The following is a 9,544-nucleotide window of genomic DNA, read 5'->3' as shown; positions in this document are numbered from 1 at the left end:
AATGTATACCACACATTCATACAAAATAGCTGCCACTGACACTCAATTAAAATATCAGAGGGGTAGCCATGTTAGTCTGGATCTGTAAAAAAGCGATAGAGTCCTGTGGCACCTTATAGACTAACAGACATATTGGAGCATAAGCTTTTGTGGGTGAATACCCACTTCGTCTGTGGGTATTCACCTGCGAAAGCTTTTGCTCCAATACGTCTGTAAGCCTATAACAAGGGTCGGCAACGTTTGGCACGCGGCTCGCCAGGGTAAGCACCTGTTCGCCGTCCCGAGCCAATAGGGGCGGCGGGAAGCCGCAGCCAGCACATCACTCGCCCACGCCGCTTTTCGCCACCCCCATTGGCCCGGGACGGCGAACCGCAGCCAGTGGGGGCCGCGATCGGCCGAACCTGCCGCGTCAACAGGTAAATAAACTGGCCTGGCCTGGCCTGCCAGGGTGCTTACCCTGGCAAGCCGCGTGCCAAACATTGCCGACCCCTGGTCTATAAGGTGCCACAGGACTCTTTGTCAATTAAAATACTTGCCCTTAGGAAGCAATCAAGTTTGAAGTAGCTTTAATGTTAAATTAGAGCTCATGTCGCAAAGATGACTGCAAATGTAAAGGAACACTACATGGCTCTGTATAACGACACTTGGGTCCCTTGAGACTGGAAAAATGTGTATCAAAGAATTGTAAAAGAATAATCTGAAACAATTCTACATTGACACGGTTGACACTGTGCCCCAAATAATGTACCCCAAAAATATTTCAGAACTGAAACCGGCTTAAATGTAGGTTTCCAAAATGAGTGTAGTGATGTAGATAGCATACTGATGAGAAGCTGGAAGCTCTTACCAGTAATAAATTTTTTGCACCTGAGTTAGTCTCTGACAGTAGCCTTGGATGTATGTCCCCATTTCTCCCTGTTGGCTTTAAAAAAAAAAAAAAAAAGTGCGTTATTTATTTTTGCATGCATTACTTCTGCTGCACAATTAAAGCACTGATCAAATTTGGTATGTATTCTGCATTTTAATAAAGGAAGAAAATCAGAACATTTAGATGTACATAAAATGGGTGTCTCAGCAATTTCTTACCTATTCTTGCCATGCTACAGCGACCTCTGAAAGATTTCTTTGAGGAAGAGGTTAGTCCCTATATAACCAGAGTAGTTAACACAGAATAACTTAAGAAAATAGAAAATTAACTGAGTTCTAAAGAATACCGTATATTCTCGTTCATAAACCGAATACGAACACTAGGATTACCATTCGTCCAGATTCCCCCGGACACGTCCAGCTTTTTAAGCTAAAAATAGCGTCTGGGGGAATTTGTAAATGTCCGGACTTCCCCTCCTCCCCCACCCCTCAAGCAGAGCGTGCGTGGCTAACAGGGCAGCTGGCCGGCTGGTGCCATTTACGTGGGGCTCCGACAGTCACAGAGAGCCCCTCCTCCGCTTCCCCTGCAGCAGAGATCACTCCCTCCCTGCATTCGCAGATCACCTCCAGCAGTCTGGAGCTCCTCCCCCGCTGCTGTCCAGCGTGCCGGGACGAACGGCTCAGGCCGTTCCTGAGCAAGTTCAGAGACGTTAGGCGAAGGCCAACAGCAAGGGGGCCAGGGGGTCGGAGAAGGGGCAGGGAGGTTCTGGAGGGGGCAGTCAAGAGAGGGGGGGGGGGCAGGGGGTTGGGGGGGGGCTTTCTGGGTGGTGGTGTGGATAAGGTTTTGGGCAGTCACGATACAGGTAGGGGGTAGGGTCCTGGGGGGCAGTTAGGGTGGGGGGGTCTTAGGAGGGGGCAGTTAGGGGACAAGGAACAGGTAGGGAGTGGGGTTCTGGAGGGCAGTTAGGAGCAGGGGTCCCAGGAGGGGGCAGTCAGGGGACAAGGAGCGGGGGGGCGGGGTTGGGAGTTCTGCGGGCGGGCCTGTCGGGGCAGGAGTGGGGAGAGGGATCAGAGCAGTCGGGACAGGGAGCAGAGGGGTTTAGATGGGTTGGGAGTTCTGGGGGGCTGTCAGGTTGGATGGGGCATGGGAGTCCCAGGGGTCTGGGGGTGGGGATAAGGTTTGGGGCAGTCAGGGTACAGGTAGGGTCCTAGGGGGCCAATAAGGATGGGGGGAGGTTCTCAGGAGGGGGCAGTCAGGGGACAAGAGGCAGGGAGTCTTAGGTACGGGGTGGAATCCTGGGGGGCAGTTAGGGGCAGGGGTCCCAGGAGGGGGCAGTCAGGGGACAAGGGGCAGGGGGAGGGTTGGGAGTTCTGAGGGGGGGTGGGAGGGGCAGGGGCGGGGCTAGGACAGGACGGGGGCAGGGCTCCTCCCGTTCTCTTTTTTGCTTGCTGAAATATGGTAACCCTACCTAACACCCTGCCCCGCCCAATCCCAAATTTCACCAAAATTCTGCCCTGTGATGTCCAGCTCTCTCAGGGAACACTCACAGAAGTTTTGTTCCTTTAAAGAGTCAGTAAACAGCAGCACATTAATTTAACTTGGGTTTGATAAATACTTTTATTTCAATCAAAGCACTCAATTGGTTTATAGTAGAGGTAACAAGTTTATTAAATGAAAGGTCATAGGCTTAAGTGATACCGAGTATAGACATAGACATGATTACATGTGTGCCGCATGCATAGTCGCTGGAAGCTTTTTCCCCTATCAGTACCCATCGGGTTGGCTGTGGAGCCGCCTGGAGTCGCGCCTTCATGGCGCCCCATATAGGGCCCTGCTGACCCGCCACCTCTCCAATTCCTTCTTGCTGGATTACTCCGACAGAGGGAAAGGCAGGTGGGTTTGGAATGGACAGGAGCAACACATCTCGAAGAACAACAGTTACGAGAGGTAAGTAACTTTTTTTATTCTTTGAGTGCTTGCTCTATTCCAATTAGGTGACTCCTAAGCCTCACCTAGGAGGTGGGGTCGGAGTTCATGGAATCGCTGATTGAAGCACAGCTTTGCCGAATGCTGCATCATCCCTGGCATGCTGGGTAATAGCATAATGGAAAGTGTGGAGCGAGACCACGTTTCCGCTCTACAGACCTCCTGTACTGGGACCTGGGCCAGGAAAGATGCCAAGGACGCCTGGGCTCTGATGGACTGTGTTGTCAGTGCGGGGGCAAGGATCTTCGCCAGGTCATAGCAAGCCCAGATACAGGATGTGATCCACGATGATATCCTTTGGGAGGACATTGGGAGGCCCTTCATCCTGTCCGCTACCGCAACAAAGAGCTGGTTCGACTTGCAGAACGGCTTGGTTCATTCAATATAAAAAGCCAATGCCCGCCGAACATCCAGGGAGTGGAGCCTCTGCTCACAGCTGTTAGCATAAGGCTTCGGGAAAAAACCTGGAAGAAATATGTCTTCATTGGTGTGGAAATTTGAGATCACCTTCAGGAGGAACACCGGGTGCAGTCGAAGCTGCACTTTGTCGTTTTAAAGGATGGTATAAGGAGGATCCAGTGTGAGGGCCTTGAGCTTAGACACCCTTCTGGCTGAAGTTATCGTGACTTTATATGATAGAGCAGTGAGCATGTTGCTATGGGCTCGAACGGAGTCTCCATCAGCCTTGAGAGTACCAGGTTAAGGTCCCAAGCCAGGGTTGACCACTGGATTTGAGGGTATAGTCTATCTAGTCCTTTAAGAAAGCACCATACCATCGTATGCAAAGACAGAGTGGCTAGCCTCGCCTGGGTGAAAAGCCAAGATGGCGGACAGGTGAACCTTTATCAACAAGAGTGACAAATCCTGCTGTTTTGACTCTAGCAGGTAGTCCAAGATAAAGGGAATTGAAGACTACGTCAGAGTGATATGGCTCTGTGAACACCAGATCAAGAATCTCTTCCTCTTGGCTAAGTAGGTAGCCCTGGTCGATGGTTTTCTACTACCAAGAAGAACCTCTCTAATGGGGTCTGAGCATGTGAGCTCTAGCAGATTCAACCACGCAGTTTCGAAACTGTGAGGTAGAGAGACTCAAGATTGGGGTACTGGAGCTGGCCGTAATGACGAGCAATCAGGTCTGGAACTAACGGTAGGGTGAGTGGGGTTGTGACGTTATTGATATAATCTGGGACCATATAGATCATTGTTGCAACCAAGGTCCTGTAGTGGCACCCAAATCTTGTATAAAGGGTGTCTAAGACAAGGTTATGGTTTACTGGTTATGATTATGCTGTCTATATGTGTGTATCAGTTTTATAGTTGAAGTTATGAATATTGGCTCTATACTGTCTGTATTGCAAACTTATGCTATGCTTCTGGGTGACATCCCAGACAAGCTGGTGTTAGCTCTGCCTAGCCTGCTTGATGGCCCATTAAGAACCATCAGCTATACAATGGACTCATTGAGAAAAGGCAAATATGCCTTGAGACTCGGCAAAGTATGCAGGGACTGGCCCATGTGACTCCAGACTCCATTTTGCTGTAATTTTCCACAGTAAGAACAAAGAGGTGTTCTTACACCTGGAAAAGACTATGTAAGGCTGATGCCTCATCTCCATTTTGTCTTCAATCCTGCTTCTTATCTCTGGAGGGACTTTGCTACAACTGAATCTCTGAACAAAGGACTGATGACCCATCCCAGCTGGGGATGTTCCAGAGACTTGATTTGAACTTGCAGTTTATTCTATCGCTGCTGCAAGCCTGAACCAAGAACTTTGCCGTTATTGTATGTAATTGATTCCATTTAACCAATTCTAGCTCTCATCTCTATCTTTTTTCTTTTATAAATAAACCTTTCGATTTTAGATTATAAAGGATTGGCAACAGCGTGATTTGTGGGTAAGATCTGATTTGTATATTGACCTGGGTCTGGGGCTTGGTCCTATGGGATCAGGAGAACCTTTTTTCTTTTTCTGGGGTATTGGTTTTCATAATCATTCATCCCCATAACGAGTGGCACTGGTGGTGATACTGGGAAACTGGAGAGTCTAAGGGAATTGCTTGTGAGACTTGTGGTTAGCCAGTGGGGTGAGACCGAAGTCCTCTTAGTTTGGCTGGTTTGGTTTGCCTTAGAGGTGGAAAAACCCCAGCCTTGGGCTGTGACTGCCCTGTTTTAGCAATTTGTCCTGAATTGGCACTCTCAGTTGGGTCCCGCCAGAACCGCATCGTCACAGGAGTTTCCACTGATAACTCCAGCAGCATGGTGTAACAATGCTGTTGTGGCCAGGCTGGTGCCACCAGGATCACCGAGGCCCCGTCCCTCCAGATCTTGAGGAGGACCTTGTGAATGAGTGGAACAGGAGGAAATGTGTAGAAGAGGTGGTCCTTCCATGGAAGAAGAAATGTGTCTGTCAGCAAACCTGGGCTGTGATTCAGGAAAGAGCAGAATTGAAGGCACTTCCTGTTGCCCTTTATAGCAAACAAGTAGATCTGGGGAACTCACCACCGTTGGAAGATGTTGTTTATCATGTCTGGGTGAATGGACAACTCATGATTGTGAAAAGACCTGCTGAGATGGTCCGCTAGCTCGTTCTGAGATCCGGGGAGGTAGGAGGCCTCCAGGAATATTGAGTGTGCTATGCAGAAATCCCAGAGCTGGAGGGCTTACTGACATAGGGGAGAACAGTGTGCTCCACCCTGTCTGTTAATATAAAAAATCACTGTTATGTTGCTCGTCAGGACTGATACGCATCTGCCCTCCAGATGAGGGCGGAAGGTCTGACACGCCAGATGAAATGCTTTCAGCTCCCTGATGTTGATGTGAAACAACAGCTCTGCTGGAGACCAGAGGCTCTGAGTTCTGAGCTCTCCGAGGTGCGCTCCCCACCTCATTGCCGATGCATCGGTGACCAGACACAATGAGGGGCATGGCTTGGAGAATGTGACACCTATGTACCCCACCACCAATTGTGGATCAAGCCACCACTGAAGCGACTCAAGAACCTGTGGTGCAAGTATGATTACCTTGTCTAGGCTGTCTCTGCTCAGTCAATACACGGACGCTAGCCAGACCTGGAGAAGTCTGAGTCTGAGCCTCGCATGTTGCACCACGAACATGCAAGACGCCATATGCCAAAGGAGTTTTAAGCAATTCCTTGCCGTGGTTATGGAGTACGGTCTGAGGTCTTGTATGATGTAGTGCATAGCCTGGAAACGGGAATGAGGTAGGAATGCTCTGGTTTGCCTTGAGTCTAACACTGCCCCTATGAACTCTATTCTCTGAATGTGGGGGAGCGTTGACTTTTGTGTGTTTAACAGGACACCCAGTTTGTCGAATGTGGATCTTATCAAGCTGACCTGTTGATCCACTTGTGTCCTGGAATGGCCCTTTACTAACCAGTCGTCGAGGTATGGGAATACCTGAACTTGCCTTTTCTGGAGGAAGACGGCCATGAGTGACATGCATTTGGTGAATACCCAAGATGCCGATGATGGGCCAAATGGAAGTACTATGAATTGGTAGTGAGTGTCGTCCCCCCCGCCCCCCTACAAATTTTAGGAAGCGCCTGTGAGGCGGGGTTATGGAAATGTGGAAGAATGTGTCCTTCTAGTCGAGGGCGGCACACAATCTCCTGGATCCAGGGATGAGATAATGGTGGCCAAAGAGACTATCTGAAACTTTAGCTTCTTCATGAACCTGTTGAGGTTGCGCAGGTCCAAGATGGGTCTGAGGCCCCCCTTTGCTTTCGGTATTAGGAAATACTGGGAGTAGAACCCCTTGCCCCTAAGCTCCAGCAGCACCTCCTCCACAGCTCCTGCCAATAGGTAGGTTCGTACCTCTTGCACAGGGATCCAGTCCTCGGGTTGGTATGTTGCCCCCGGGCGCATCTTCAAAAGGCCTGCCTGGGGCCCGGCGGTTGCCTCAATGACCCAGACCCCAGTTGTTCAGGGGTTGAGGCTGGTGACACTGGTTCTGGTTTCTGCCCCATTTGCGGTTGTGATCTTGCTGAGGGTGACCTTGATACAGGCAGGGCATAGGCTGAGGCCTACAGTGTCTAGGTTGGGTGGTGGGCATGTGCAGCCCCAGCGATCTCAGAGTGGCTCCAGAGTTTTTTAAGCTATGCAGCTTTGAGTCCGTTTTCTCTGAGAACAGAGTGGTTCCTTCAAAAGGGAGATCTTTTATCATTTGTTGGACCTCTCCAGGGAGGTTTGAGGCCTGCAGCCAGGAGCAACGTCACATCGCGATGGCTGAGGACATGGCGCGAGTTGCCGAGTCTGATGAGTCCAGCGTGACCTGCAGCAATGTCCTTGTCATAGCTTAGCTAGCCCTCATCCACAAGAGCTGAGAATTTGGACTTGGAGTCTGTCGGGACAACATCCGAAAATTTGGATATCGTGTCCCATGATTTAAAATTGTAGCGGCTAAGGATCGCCTGCTGACTTGCAATATGAAGCTGGAGCCCTCTGGTGGAGTATATCTTCCTTCCGAAGAGATCCAGCTCCTAAGTGTCCTTAGCTTGAGGAGGAGGCCCTTGCTGTCCATGCCTTTCCAGCTCGTTGTCCGCTGCCACCACCACCGAGTCTGGTGGGGTGTATGTATAAAGATACTCATAACCTTTGGAGGGCATGAAATATTTTCTCTTGACTCCCTTCGCTGTGGGGGTAAGAGAGGCCAGAGTTTGCCACAGGGACTTAGTGTTGTCCTGAATAGTCTTAATCAGGGGACGTGTCACCCTGGTGAGGCTCACTGGGGATAAAATGTCCACCATTGGGTCCACCACCTCATTGATCTCCTCCATCTGGATGCCCAGATTCTGTGTCACCCATGTCAGGACTTCCAGGTAGGCTCTGCTGTCCAGTGAGGGAGGCCCCAAGGAGGTTCCTGCCACTGCCTCATTGTGTGAAGGTGATGACGAGGCACATGCCAGAGAGGATTCTTCTTGACAGTCCGACTCATCAAAGCAGCCCTGGTTCCCTGTAGCTGCACCCAACTGGGTGTCAGCCACCCTCTCTGGCACTGGCCGTGGTAGCAATGCCAGTGCTGATGCCAGACACAGTGTCAGTGCCAGAGGTGGTGCTGGTGGAGGTACTGGATGCATTAGCCATGGCAGATGCCCATGAAGGGTCCCTAGTCCTGGACACAGCCCTTCCCTTGGATGCGACCGAGAAGGAGCACCCGGAAACGAACCCCTGGGACTGATGGTACACCCAAGGGGTCCAGAAGGGCCACTGTGTTGGCATTTGTGCTGGCACCTGCCATTGCATTGGCCATGGCACCAGAGGACAGGTCTGCACCATACTCACAGTCTGAGCGTGCCACCGACCCCGGTTCCAGCTCCTTTGCAACACATAGGAGTCTGCATCAGAATCGGACTCCAAGGGTCCATATATGGTGACCAAGGTGGCGCCATGCCCGTTGGTGCTGGGGATCGGTGCCGGAGAGATGGAGAGTGGTGCCGTGTCATTGCCGGTTTCCCCTTGGACTGCACCGGTGGTCTCTGCGGCGCCGGAGAATTTGGGGCCAGTGCCCTCTCATGCTGGTCGGGAGAGTACAGACCCATCAGGGCTATGAGATCCCTGACTGCCTCAAAGGTCTCTGGTGTGGAGGAAAGGTCTAAGTCCTCCACTTGGCCCTCCACCAGTGGCGTCAGACAGGTCCCGCTGTGAGCCCAGGGCCAACTGCTGTACAGGTGGGGAAGAGTGGCCCAGCATAGGTTGCACTCCCTTAGGTGTCTGACGCTCTGGTGCTTGAGAAGGGGAGCGCTCCCTTTCCATCTTCCTGTGCTTTTTGCATGTGTAGCGAGGTGGTGGGATACCCCACAGCCCTGCTGAGGGCTGAACCTCCCCTAACACCAATGTGGGTGGAGCCACTGGGTCCGGCGTCTGCCCCTCAGTGGTCACGACGCCGACCCGGAAGTATAAAAGCCCGCCTGCAGAGCTCAGTGGAGAACAAGCCGCCGGAGAGAGCAGACGTGTGTGGCCGAGCTCCCGCTTGGGAGACAGCAGCAGGCCGCGACCGGCCTGAGGACTCACCAGGCCAGCCGAGCCTACCCCTCGCCCGTTACCCTGAGGAGGATTGGCCGAGCCTGCCCCTTTCCAGCTACCCCGAGGAGGAGCCGAGCCTGCCCCTTTCCAGCTATCCCGAGGAGGAGCCGAACCTACCCTTCACTACCTACCCGGAGGAACTGATGCTTGTGGAGACCACCGAGGACACTAGTACGGCCCAGGTACCCTACAAGGGGGAGTGTGGAAGTAGCCCTGGGGCAACCAACCCCAATCTGGCTGCAGCACTGCCAGAGCCTATGTCAGTGTGTTGAGGCCAGGATCCCCACTGACAGCAGCGAGTTTCCGCCGCTGCTAGGGCCCCGGTCTGGGACGCAGTGGAGTGGGAGGGCCTGTGCCCCCCTGCCACCCACTCCTTGGGTGGCAGACTCCCCCTTTCCCTGGCCTAGAGAGGCTGGGACCTCTTGCTCATTGACTCAGCCCCTGCTTAAGGGCCTGGGTTCCTGACTATTTGATTGCTGCCCCGCCCTGACCTAGGGCCTGGGCCACTACAAACCCATTGACTCAGCTCTGCTTAAGAGCCTGGGTTCCTGACCTATTGGCTCAGCCCCTGCTTAAGGGCCTGAGCCCCAGACTGCATGGTTGCTGCCTGCCCTGATTGAGGGCCTGGGGCTTTTCCTGAACTATTGG

Source organism: Trachemys scripta, chromosome 3 (genome assembly GCF_013100865.1).
Source record: "Trachemys scripta elegans isolate TJP31775 chromosome 3, CAS_Tse_1.0, whole genome shotgun sequence".
In the NCBI taxonomy this organism is placed as follows: domain Eukaryota; kingdom Metazoa; phylum Chordata; order Testudines; family Emydidae; genus Trachemys; species Trachemys scripta.
Note: the sequence above shows the minus strand (reverse complement) of the source record.